Here is a 12,678-nt window from a genome sequence, read left to right as displayed (position 1 = left end):
AAGTTGAGAGAAGAGAGTATGCCTAGGATCTATGAACATGATGTGTGACAAGAGATGGTATGACTTCTTTAGAGAACCATCTTGATCCTTCTTTTTTCTTCATATATGGCCAACCATTGATTATTGTGGTGCAGAAGGTCGTGAGCGCTAGAGATTGTGGCACTATTTAGAGGGTTGGGCGGCAACTCAGGTAGAGGGAGGTAGTGTGTGACAACATTTGCTGACTGTTGATGGTGGTGGCAAGTGGTTTCGTAGGTAGAGGTGGGCGGGTCAATAGACTGGACGGAGAAAAAGGTATGCAGAGGGAGGAAGAAGAGTAGTAGTAGCCGCGGGTGTTGGCGGCGGAGGAGAGGCAAGGGGTTAGCGGTCTCGAGTGCGGGGTGCGGGAGGTCGTGGGCACCAAAATGATGGTAGGTTTTAGAGGAACGACTGGCGTCAGCGTTGACAGAGGTGGTGACTTGAGCAAGTGGCGACGTGTGGCAACACTCGCCGGCTGTAGGGTGGCGGTGGCAGGTGCTTAGGCAGGGAGACGAAGTGGTCGAATAAAAAATCTGCGGCTACGGGAGGAAAACGAAGAATTAGAGGCGGGTCATCGTTGGATGAGAAGGGGCAGGGGATTAACGGATTTGAAGGTGGGGTACAGGATATCTCAGGTGGCGGAGATGGTGGTGGTGTTTAGAGGGATAGCCGACACATCATGTTACAGCATTTTGTTTGCACCATCCATCCCGAACAATCACGGAAAATAGAGAAATTGGTGGAACTATGTTAGAAAGATCTATTTGGGTGAAGAGATGAGGAATAATGTAGTTCATGACAGTCATTTTCATCGTCTACATATTGTCAGCTTTGTCGGCACAGGAACACATAGAGTGAGGGGCGCGTGGAGTGAAAGAGTGAGAGGGCTGGTTGTGGTGAGAGAGTGGCTGAGGTCAGAATAAGGCTAGGCAGGTAAGCTAAAAAAACTGGATAGACAACATTCTTGATTGTGAGATAATTTCTTAAGTGCATCAAGTAAATTTTAATTTGTAACATATTTTTAGTTAGATAATCGCTCTATATGCATACATCGTTAAATTGTTTTTTAATCAATTTACATTGCAAGTGAAGTGGACTTCAATTATTACCCAATTATGCCCATGCTATCTTTTCTCTACATGTGAAATTTAACTTGTGTTATGTTTATATAACTTCAGCAAAATATTTTAAAAGCCCATGGCAACGCACGGGCATTATACTAGTATAGTTAGTACATCAAATGTACTATTATTTGGAATCAACATCAAGTGTAGTCAAAAGATTGAATTCGAGTTCATATAGTACACATAGTTCTATCTCTATAGTAATCATGTGGTGTGTTGTTAAGGTAATACATGAATGATGGTTGAAGTTGGCAACAATCAGGATTGTAGATTCTTATTGAAATAGAGAAACGAATTCAAATTCAGTTCGAATTGCAACGGTAGTATAAACATTTGGAATGCACTAAAATGTGAGTAGGTTTCATGCATTATACAGCCAGCGAAAAAATTTAATTGGACATAACATGGATTCATACTCTGTCTTTGTGTAGCTTTGAATAGCATTTGTATAGTAAAACGGGACAAGACTCTCCCTTTGTGTGGTGCGAATAGTTTTTCTTTCGTTGAGGGAAGTGCGGTACGTACAAGTACAATATTACACGTTAGGCTTGTCCCTAAAATTCAACCCGCGCCTTGGTATATCCCGAAAATTCGGATATCGTGCTCCCAAAACTGGCGCCTTCACAACCCGCACCTTGCTATCCCGAAATTACAACGCGCGCGAAAACTCCCTCCAGCTGCCAAATCCCGACACGCGAAATCCCCCTTCTAACCCTGAGCCGAAAGGGCCATTAGTTCACATCGGTGGGGGTACTTTTGTAACACACCCTACATTTTGGACAAGCGTGTCCCTAAGTCATGGTTCCCCCTCCCATCGCCTCCTTTTCGCCATTCGAAATCTGGCCGCCATAACCTCTCCGCTCCAGCCACGAAACCCCACCTTCCTCCGTCCGCCCCCACACCGCTGCCCAACCGGAGCCTCTTCCCCGACGACGTCGTCCATCGCAACAGCTCGACATCCCTCATCCGCCTCCCCGGATGAGGATCTGTCGTCCATCCCGTCGTCCCACCGGTTCAGCCGCCCTGTCCTCCACCTCCAACGAGCTGCTCCGACGATTGCCTCGTCTACTACGGCTGCTCCATCCCCACAACGCCGCCTTAACCTGCTCCAGCGGAACCGCAGCATCCTCACCGACTCCTCGGATGAAGCCAAGGCCTACTCGGCGCCACCAAATAGGTTGTACACTCATCGCATCGCACCTTCTCCTTAACTCGACCTCCCGGCGCCGATGGTGCTCCATCCCGCACCCCTATGGAGCGGCTACCTGGAAGCCGGCGCCGCGGGCGACATCTCCACGGCGGCACTCCCCTGTGCGAGGCCCCTTCTGCGGCGGCGTCCATACCAGCCGGATCTGCTGCTGCTCCGGCTGTCGCTCGGTCGCTCGCGCTGCTGCTCCGGCTCTCGCTCCCTCGCTCGCTCGCCTAGCTGCTGCTGCTCTCGCTCGCGCTTCTGCTGCTGCTCCGGCTCTCGCTTGCGCTGCTCCTCTTCCCTCGCTCGTGATGCTGCTTTGCTCCGATTTGGCTACACTTCAGTCAACTGAATCGACTTTTGGGTCTGTCGATTTTCAGGGGGTGGTGGGTCTCGCTGGAGTTAAGGAAGAACCACCCGCAGCGGGGAGGGGGGCTCGCCGGAGAGGTACCCCACTATCTATCTTAGGGTTCTGGGTGGGGTGCTGCTCGCCGGCGGTGGGGGCGTGGTGGTGGGGCGGTGGCGTGGGGATTGCCGGAGAAAAAGCTTGGCGCGGGGGGGGGGGGGGGGGGGGGGGGGGGCGCTAGAGCGCTGGCCGGGGCGGCGGCGGACCGATGGTGGGGAGTTGTTTCAGGGCGGCGGCGGACTGGCGGAGGCGAGTTGTGTCGGCGCGGTGAAGCGGGGGCGGACCGGCGGTGGGGAGTTGTTTCAGGGCGGCGAGGCGGCAGTGGGGAGTTCTTTCGGGGCGGTGAGGCGGCGCGGGGTTCGGCGGATGGTGGCTGGCGGCTCAGGGGGTGCAGGTTGAAGATGAACTGTAGGCCCACCCTAAACTATCTCATGTGAAGTGCCTCTCTAGTACCATTGCGTTTAGTTTCGACAGTAACATTCAGATTCCACAGTAAATTTCACCTTCGACGGTTAAGTTTAGAGTCAACAGTTTTTACCTCTTTTGTTGTAGTCAGGTGGTTTTTGGTGATGTAAATTTTACGTCTATAACTTTTTGGTAATGCAGTTTAGATCATCTATTGGAGATGTTGTTAGAATCCCACTTTAGATTAACGATGTATGTCTTGTGCTGCTTCAGCCTTGACGTCTTACGGCTCACCGGAGCTGCTCCAAGGACAGAACGATCCATCACAACAGAGCAGTGCCCTGGACGACGTCTAAAGATTCCCCAGATCTTCCTCCACACCTCCGACAGCCACCTATGCCTCAAATTCTTCAGCGACAAACCCAACGATGCTGAGGTCGACACGGCTACGACAAAGAGGTTGTACACTTGTCGCATCACTTATTAGTCTACATTCATGTCGATTCATTAGGGCTATTGTGGTTCAACGGGAAAACATAGCAATAGGAAATTTTCCTATGGCACTCTACTATTCAATTATTCATGCATTTTGTTAAAAGGAATGGAGCAAAACATCCACCTGGACCTACTTTTCAAAATCCTATGCATGAAAAAAAGACCAAGTGCATTAGTGGCAGAATAACATTCTAACTGTACACACTTTCATATGGTTTCACTTTATTTTGGCCATGTTTCTTTGCATTCCTCTGCTCCCCCTTTTCCAGTGAACCAAACGCCCAAGTTGACAGAAATCCTGTTTTCACAAATGCTTTGTTTCCCATGTGCATTTGTATCCTATTCCGGTGTTTTTCCTCCTATCCTTGTGCTTTTAGAATCATGCAAGCCAAATGAGCCCTTACAGAATTACTTCAGTTACAGGTAGGTGTCGACGAAAACTTTGTGTGGTTTGTCCTGCTCCTGCCGCGACGTCGTCCACCTCACCTGAGCTCCTCCATCGACAGAAGCATCCACCAAACCAGACATCACAAGTCCTGACCATCTTTCGCCGCCTCAGATCTCCTTCCCTGCCGCTGGCACCTACCGCAATGGCAGCACAATCATCGACTCAGCAAATGAACCTAAGGAGTACACGGGTCCACAAGAGAGGTCGCACTATTTTGTTTCTGCTTATGTTATGCATTGCTTAATATTACCTGCTACTTTATTGTCCTGTTCACATCTTAGACTCCAAGTCAGGTCCAAATTGATGTTCAAACTTGAGTTCTAAATTAGTTGTGGGGCACATATCGTGGCAGCAATGGATAGTATCTTTGTCTAATATCTGGTTCACCTAGGGTATGCCTATGTTGTTCATCTTGGGTGGGAAACAAATAGTAAAGCAATCATCATCTATTTTTTTATTAAATTAAAGCAATCATCAGCCTGCTATCATTATTTTTGCATCCATCCACTGATTGTTACCATTACTCTAGGTTTCTGCATGCTCTCCTTACATAATCTCACTATATTTTTTGTATGCATGTTACATATTGTACACAGTCATGCTGAACATGTAGAGAAAAAGAGAAGAGTTTTGCGCGACAATACAATCTCATGCAGACATCGCTCCATGGTAGGTTCAATGGCAAACCCTCCCCCGTCTCCAGATTGTAAACCAGAGGAAGATATCTATTCTGAGGCGGATTCAGACACAACTGACCACTCCTATTTACCCCCAAGGTGTTTGCTCTAACTTGGCATGATGATGTTAGTCATATCATGCATATGTTGCCTTGCAGTGCCTACTTTCGACATCATATATGTCATCTGCTTAGTTTAGACATGTTCTGTAATGCCACATGTTTAGTTTCAATATCATATATGGGACTTATGCAATGCCATCCTATTTAACCAGGCATCATATATTTTAATGATATCTAGCCCATCCTTTTCTTCATTAAATTTCCATTTGTCGACAATGTCTGTACATTAAACTACTCTTCCTGTGAATCAGCCATTTGAGTGGGTGATGGAAAAATCTGGAGTGAAAACAAGGCCTTCAGAGCAGACAATGCTACCTGTCGAAGCAGATCTCTTGCTGGGTCCCGATAGCTCCTCAAAGATGGATTCTGGGACAGATGACCAGTTCTATTCCCGCACCGAGGTGTATGCTCTACCTTGGCACGGTTCTACTGCTCATATCATGCATATGGTGTCTTGCATTGCATAGTTTAGACATCATATACACAATATTCAACACCATGTTCTTAGTTCAGACATCATATATGTGAATACCCTCCGCTTAGCATATAAATCACATATGTGAATTAAATCATGCGATTCTGGTTACTTAGATAACATGTATGTGAGTTATGTCATGCAATCCTGTTTAGTTAGTCATCATATCTTTGAATTATCTTATGCTATGCTATCCAGTTTAGATAGACATCATGTATGTGAAATTATGTCAGGCTATCCGTTTTAGTTAAACAATATACATGTGAATTATTTAATGCCCTATTTTTTCCACACTATCTACTGCATCTGTCTATCATACAATGTTTGTACATTCAATTATGTTTCCTATTTGTCAGCCATTTGAATTGGAGCGGGTGATGGCGGTATCTAGTGGTAAAAACACGGTCTTGAAATAAAACAGTGCTACCTCTTGGTGGAGATAGCACCCCGGTTGTACATGCACGAGAACCAGCCCTACCACACATAACCCAGACTCCCGCAGATTTTACCCCTACTGCGATGGACAGAGAACCAGCTTCACCAAATCTAACCCCAACCCCAGTAGATACTAACCCAGTTCCTGTTGACACAACACCATCTCCACCACAGAGCTCCCAAACAAGAGCATTTAGTACGGCAGCTCCAGTGCCCAAAGCGCTAGTACTACCACGACGAACCCCAACTCCACCAGTTAGTACACCTATTCCTGTGGAGGAAGCACAACCAGCCATTCATAGTTTAGCATCTATTGCATTTGAAGTTGTTAAATCCTATGTGCGTATCTTCCCATCATGGAAATATTATACTGAAGATGAAGGAAAATGCCAGTTGCAGGTGTTTGTCCAGGAGTTATGTGTAAGTAATGTTATTCATGGCAATTATTTTGCTTTGTCCCATACATTCTACCTCCATCATGGTTATAATACAGCAAATTTTCCCATTTTTCTCTATAGAGAAGGACCGATTTGGAAGCTCGGGATGAGGTAACCTGTGCTAATACCTCTGCTATCTTCAAGAATGCTTGGTGACAGTATCAGAATTACCTAAAGAAAACGTACTTCACTGGCAAAGAAACTCATCAAATCCCCTTACGTTCTCCTGAGACACATTTACTGGACGATGATTGGGAACGCCTTGTTCTTTAGTGGTCCCGAACCAAGAATGTGGTAAGGTCTATGAGCTCATTTTATTTTAAGTACTATATGCTTGCGTCTTATTGTACTCTTTTCATGTAGAACAAGTGCTTAAACCTGAAGAACAACTGTTCTCATTTAAGATTCCATTGCTATCGTGCATACTGCTTTGCTCTTGTATCACCGTATTTACTCATACAAACTTATTTTTAAATTAAACTATCCAATGGAAACTCCAATGGCACAACAGGTATGTTTACACATGTTTCTTTAACAAGTTTGCTCTTATAAATAGCTCTGTTGATTTCAATTTCAATTGTGTATACAGTTGACTTCTCATATCATGCACATTACTAGCATCATAACAGGGCCAATAGTATTGTTGTACATGTAGACCCGTGGTACCCATCTGAAATCTTGTTGTGCCGTTTAGTTTCCCACGCTTTGTATTCTTTCAGTGCTGCTTTCTCTTGAACTGGTATGATTTTAACCATGTCTCAATTTTGATTTGGAAAGACAATGCAGTGACCATAGGACATACATATATGTTTGTTTGATGCTTTTATAATGTACTACTTGGCAATAGAAGACTTGGTAGTTTAATCTTGTCCACCTTACTAATGGACTGGTTCACCGGAATGAGTTTCATATACTAGTACATGCTAAACCTGTTATGTGTCTGCTTGTTTCTTCTTTTAGAATGCTGAAAGAATATTGGGGAAGAGTGCCTTATTAAGTAGTGATAAACGAAGTAATGCAGATAAGGTTCGGGATCGTGAGACGTCCTTGTTGGTCTCCAACAAAGCTGATAAAACAGCTAAGGAAAACTATCTTGAAGACAGTGAGGCAACCCCAAAGTCCTGTCTTGGTTTACTCTTCGAGTTACTGGCCACTACCGCTTGCACAAGCTATTCAAAATCACTGTCTGAATCAGTTCGATTTCTTGAGTCTCAACTATAAGATGAAATACATCGATTACCTATGCTGCGACAAGAAGCGGAAGGACTGTAGAAGTCCCTGGAGCATTCAGATGCATACTTTCTGGTGCAACAGCAAGCATTGGAGGATTTTAGCGCCAAACAGGACAAAGCTAATAAGCTTGCTAAGCTTATTGCCAGCATGGTGGATACCCAGGATAACGTTTCTTGAGCTCTTCTGAAGATGTTTCAGTTATGGACTTGTTTTGCTGCTGCGTTTATTTGCACTGGTGGCCAATTTTGACGGCCAGTGTATGTAATATGCCGCTTTGTTCCCTATATTTGCACTGGTGGCGAACTTTGATGCCCAGTGGACGTAATATGTGCAATAGCTGTAATAGGATAGCGTTAGTTGCTTGCTTATTTATTTCCTTATTGTCTTGTTTAGTTGTTTGCTTGTAGTCACTGCAGTTCTTTTTCCGCGTTTTCTAGTGGCCACAATAACCTAGTTTTGGTAACTAGGCCACAATAATCATGGCAACACAAACTGTTGTAACCATGGGCCTCCTGCGGGCCGTAGGATCCGTGGGCCTTCTACGGGCCGTAGGATCCGTGGGCCTTCTACGGGCCGTAGGATCCATGGGCCTTTTACGGGCCATATGATCCATGGGCCTTCTATGGGCCGTATGATCCATGGGCCTTCTACGGGCCGTAGGATCCATTGGCCTTCTACGGGCCATATAATCATTTTACCAACCATGGGCCGTACTATTTGTGGAACATAACGGGTCGTTAAACAGTCGTATTTGATAATGCTATGAAAACAGCCCAACGGGTTTACGGGCCACAAACGGGCCGAATGTAACCACGGGCTGTATTTGGCCCACAAACGGAACAGGCCATAATGTACCGTATCTAACCGAATTCTAGAAATGAGCCGAAGAATGAATGGGCCGTTAGAAGGCCGAAAGTTAACACGGGCTGGAAACGGCCGGCGGAATAATGGGTCGTTAATGGGTATAAAGCGATACTCTGTTCATTATGGGCCAGTTTCATCTCGGGCCTTTAATGGGCCAAGAGTTACAAAGGGCCTCATATGGGCCGAAAGACATCATGGGCCATACATGGACCGGAAGTTACAACGGGCTAGAATCATATTGGACAGCCCAGATGAAGCTACTCGGCTTAATTCCGATAGGCCATAACGGGCTGGTAGTAAGCGGGCCGTAAATGGGCTATATACGAATAGGCCGTTAACAGGCTTTCCGTGGGCCAGCCCGTTACCTTTTGACCAAGTCAAACGGGCCAGCCTTTTCACCGGAATGGGCCTGTGTTGGGCCGTGCCACGTGTCGACGTATCATAGGCGCCTCCTGTCCAATGAGTGGATGACATTTGTCCGAACGTTGAGCCCACACGTGTTTCCTCCGGCCAATGAGAATTTTACACGTGGACAATTGCCATTGGTCCGGGCTGTTAACGAGTTGTCGGATCCAAAACCGGACCAGATAGCTTAACGGCGTCCCGTTACGGTGGATGCCACGTGTCGGTCACCCTTGACGAAAGCACTTCTATGACGCGCGATTTATCGTCATGGAAGTGGACACTTCCGTGATGATAATTTTGGTAATGTCATGGAACACTTATACGATAGCACATGTATGACTATCTTGATTCTGTCATAAATTTGTCATGGATGTACATGCATGACAGAAAATGTGACCTACTGTGACAAACTTGTATCATGATGGAAGTGTCTTTTTTTGTAGTGGTGGGGCCTGGAGCAGAAGCTTTGGGGGCAGTCATGGGCTTAGAAGGGGCAGCCCCACACTTGATGGCATCCCCATCAGCTGTTGAACTTTAGGTGCTGGTGCAGCATCCTCTTCTTCTTCCTCCTCATCCGACTAAATCATCATTGAGGATTTTCCAATCACTCTGGCCATGGACTTCTTGACCGTTTCCTTTCTCTTCTTGCCCTCACCAGGAACCTCTCCAACAGTTGATTTGGAAGTTTCAAGAGTGGAGGCTCTGGCCTTTGACATGGGCACTCTCTTTAAAAAAAATAGTAGGGTAAAACCCCACTGCAATTTTTATTATTTATAGAAGCTAACAAGAGTAGTCTTAAGGCTTGAGATAAGCCCTAAACAGAAGAAAAAAAGATAGAATAAAATAGAGAAATTTAAGAAAACTACTACTAAAACTAAGGGAGAAGAAATAAAGAAACTAGACAAATAAAATTACATCAAAGCATCTAGCCAATCAGTAAACTGCCTCTCAAACTTCTGCTTCATGCTGTATCTAAGTAATTTAAGTTCCTCCATGAAGATGAATTTCCATCCTTGAAATGTGGGTGCTATATTTTCAAAGATCTTGTTGTTTCTATTTATCCAAATGGCCCATGATACTAGAATAATGATCACCATGAAGAAAGGGTACTGGAGCTTATCTTTGAGGTCTTGAAATGCTTCTAGCACTGATAAGTTTGGAGTTCTGCTTGGACAGATGAAATCCCAGCATTGTCTAGCAAATGGGCATCCCCAGAACAAATGATGCAATGTTTCCTCCTGCTGACAATTCCTTACTGCACAATTGTATGCTTCTAACTCAAAACTCTCTCTCCTAAGCAAGTTCCTTGTGTTCACTCTGTCATGTAACAGCATCCAGAAGAAAACCTTATGTTTGGGCTGACGTGAGCTCTTCCAAATCCAGTTGAAATGTGGTGGGGTTTGCTTGTGTCCAATCAACACATTATATGCTTTAATGGAGGAATGGAACTCTTTCCCCATATGTAGCTCCATGTGTCCAGAGAGTCAAAATATTCAGATTGCCTTATAGAGATACACATATCGTGCATTTCCAGATATTCTTCATATGCTTTTGTTGTTAGTGGTAAGTAGAACAGGTCTTGCAGCTATTCAGTGGTAACCACATTTTGGACATTCATTTGGGGGTTTCTAGCAAAGGAGTACAGATAATGGAATTTGTGTTTGAGTATTGATTGATGCCACATATCATCCCAAAAAATGCAGATTAGCCATCTCCTACATTGCATCTGGCAATTACTTCGAACTGATGAATAAGAGCCAGATTTGATTTCCACCAAAAGGATCCTATCATAGTTTCTCTTGGAAGTTTTCCATCATTGTGATAAGTCTCCCAAATTAAGTTGACCCAAGGTATATCATGTCTGTTGAAGAATATGTGTAGATTTTTCATGAGTAGAGTTTTGTTATGAGTTTAAATGTCCAAGACTCCCGGTCCTCCTTGATTTTTACGTCTACAGTCTGTGTGCCAAGCCACCATTGCTGGTCTTCTATCCTCCATGTCATGGCTTCTCCAGAGACAAAGCATTAGGTATTTAATTATCTGCTTCTTAATGGTGATTGGAATGTCTAAACAGCACATGAAGAATACATAGAGTGATCTAAGCACTGATTTAACCAGCAATAATATTCCTGCTTGTGTCATGAATGTACATATACCAGCCAGTCTCTTTGCAATCCTGTTTACCAGAGGAAGACACTGTTCTACAGTTGGTTTGTATATGCCCAATGGTAATCCCAGATAAGTAAAAGGGAATTCCCCTCTAGCACATTGCAGAGTGTTTGCGAAATATCAATTCTGTCTTCAGCAATATTAACAGGTACCATGATTGATTTCCCATAGTTGACCTTAAGCCCAGTAGCTGATGCAAAAGTATTCAAAAGAGCATTGAGGCATATCAACTACCTAGCCTTTGCTTGCATTATAACTAGTGTCATCTGCATACTGTATTGTTGGAAAATCTAGGCATGAATTTACATGCAGTGGAGGTGTTATAAGGTTCAGTCTCATGGCTTTGTTTAAAATGGATTGTAGCATATCAGCAGCCAGAAAAAATATTAAAGGAGAGTAAGGATCTCCCTGTCTTACTCCTCTTCTAATATAAAACTTTTTTCTAGGTACACCATTTAGCATCACAGCAGAGGTAGCAGAGGAAACATAAGTTTCATCCATGAAATCCATTTTTCTCCAAATCCCCTTGCTCTAAAAATACCAATGATTGCTTGGTGTTCAATTGTAGCAAAAGCCTTTTCAAAATCCAGCTTAATAACTAACATCTCTTCTTTTGACTTGTGTTCAATGGGCACTCTCTTTGCAGGAGCCCTCTTGTTCAGTCCAGGCTTTGTAGATGCAGCTGTGCCAAATTCCTTCTTGACTACCTTCTTTTTGGAACTGACCTCCTCCTCAGCAGCAATATAATCTTCATCTTTAGAATCATAATTTCTCTTCCTCCTGTGCCTAGTAGCAGCCTTAGGCAGGTTGCTAGGAGTACTTTTGCTGCCTTCATCATAACTGCTAGAGGGACTAGTGCCCTCACTCAGATTCACATGCTCCTCAGACTTGTTCTAGCTATCACTCTGATCTGACATGTCTGACACTGCAAACTGACAGCTGACCCTGTGAATAGTTATAGATGAGATAGAGTGGATGAGCATCACAAAGTGCAGAGGTTTTGCAAAACAAATGAGTCAAAAACATGGTTTTAGTTTTCCACAGAAAGCATTTCGGAGCTATAGATTTGTTAAACTCGGTGACACCGAAGCAACTTTGGTGTCTAAACTAGTGAAATCGGTCAGACCGAGACACAGTTTGGTGACTCCAAGATTGCTAGGGTTTCACTGAGAGTTGAACTCGGTCACACCGATTTGCAAGTTTCGGTCAGACCGAAAGTTACAAGTGCAATGGCTTAAGCCAAATCCGTGAGACCGATTTCTACAACTCGGTCGGTCCGAGATGAGTTCGGCGGAAACCTAACCCTAAATTTTCGAACCAAAACTAATCTAAAGGAAGTTTTTATTGGATAGGATGATCTCATACGTGGTCAGAATCATGGCATTTGCTTTGTGCTAAGAATCAGAGGTAAGGATTGTAGAAAGGTTCGAACTCATACCCTAGTTCGGCGATGAGCTCGCTACGGCGGCAACAGCGGTGTAGATTTACGTTGACGGCGACGGAGACCAGTGGCGGCATGTCGCTAGCGACGAGAGGACGATCCAGAGACCCGAGTCGGCAGGGCAGGACACGCGCGGGAGAAAGGTTTTGGAGAAATTTTCAAATTTTGACCCATCGGTATATATATCCTAACCCTGTCGGTGTGACTGAGGGGAAAAACTCAGTGGCACCGAGATGCAGCATCACAAGCGGTTACTGCAACTCGGTGTGACCGAATAGTTCTAATCGGTTGCACCGAGATTGAAAACTTAGATCAACTCAGTGAACTCGGTATGA

This window comes from Triticum aestivum, chromosome 6D (genome assembly GCF_018294505.1).
Source record: "Triticum aestivum cultivar Chinese Spring chromosome 6D, IWGSC CS RefSeq v2.1, whole genome shotgun sequence".
In the NCBI taxonomy this organism is placed as follows: Eukaryota; Viridiplantae; Streptophyta; class Magnoliopsida; order Poales; family Poaceae; genus Triticum; species Triticum aestivum.
This window is presented reverse-complemented; position numbering follows the sequence as displayed.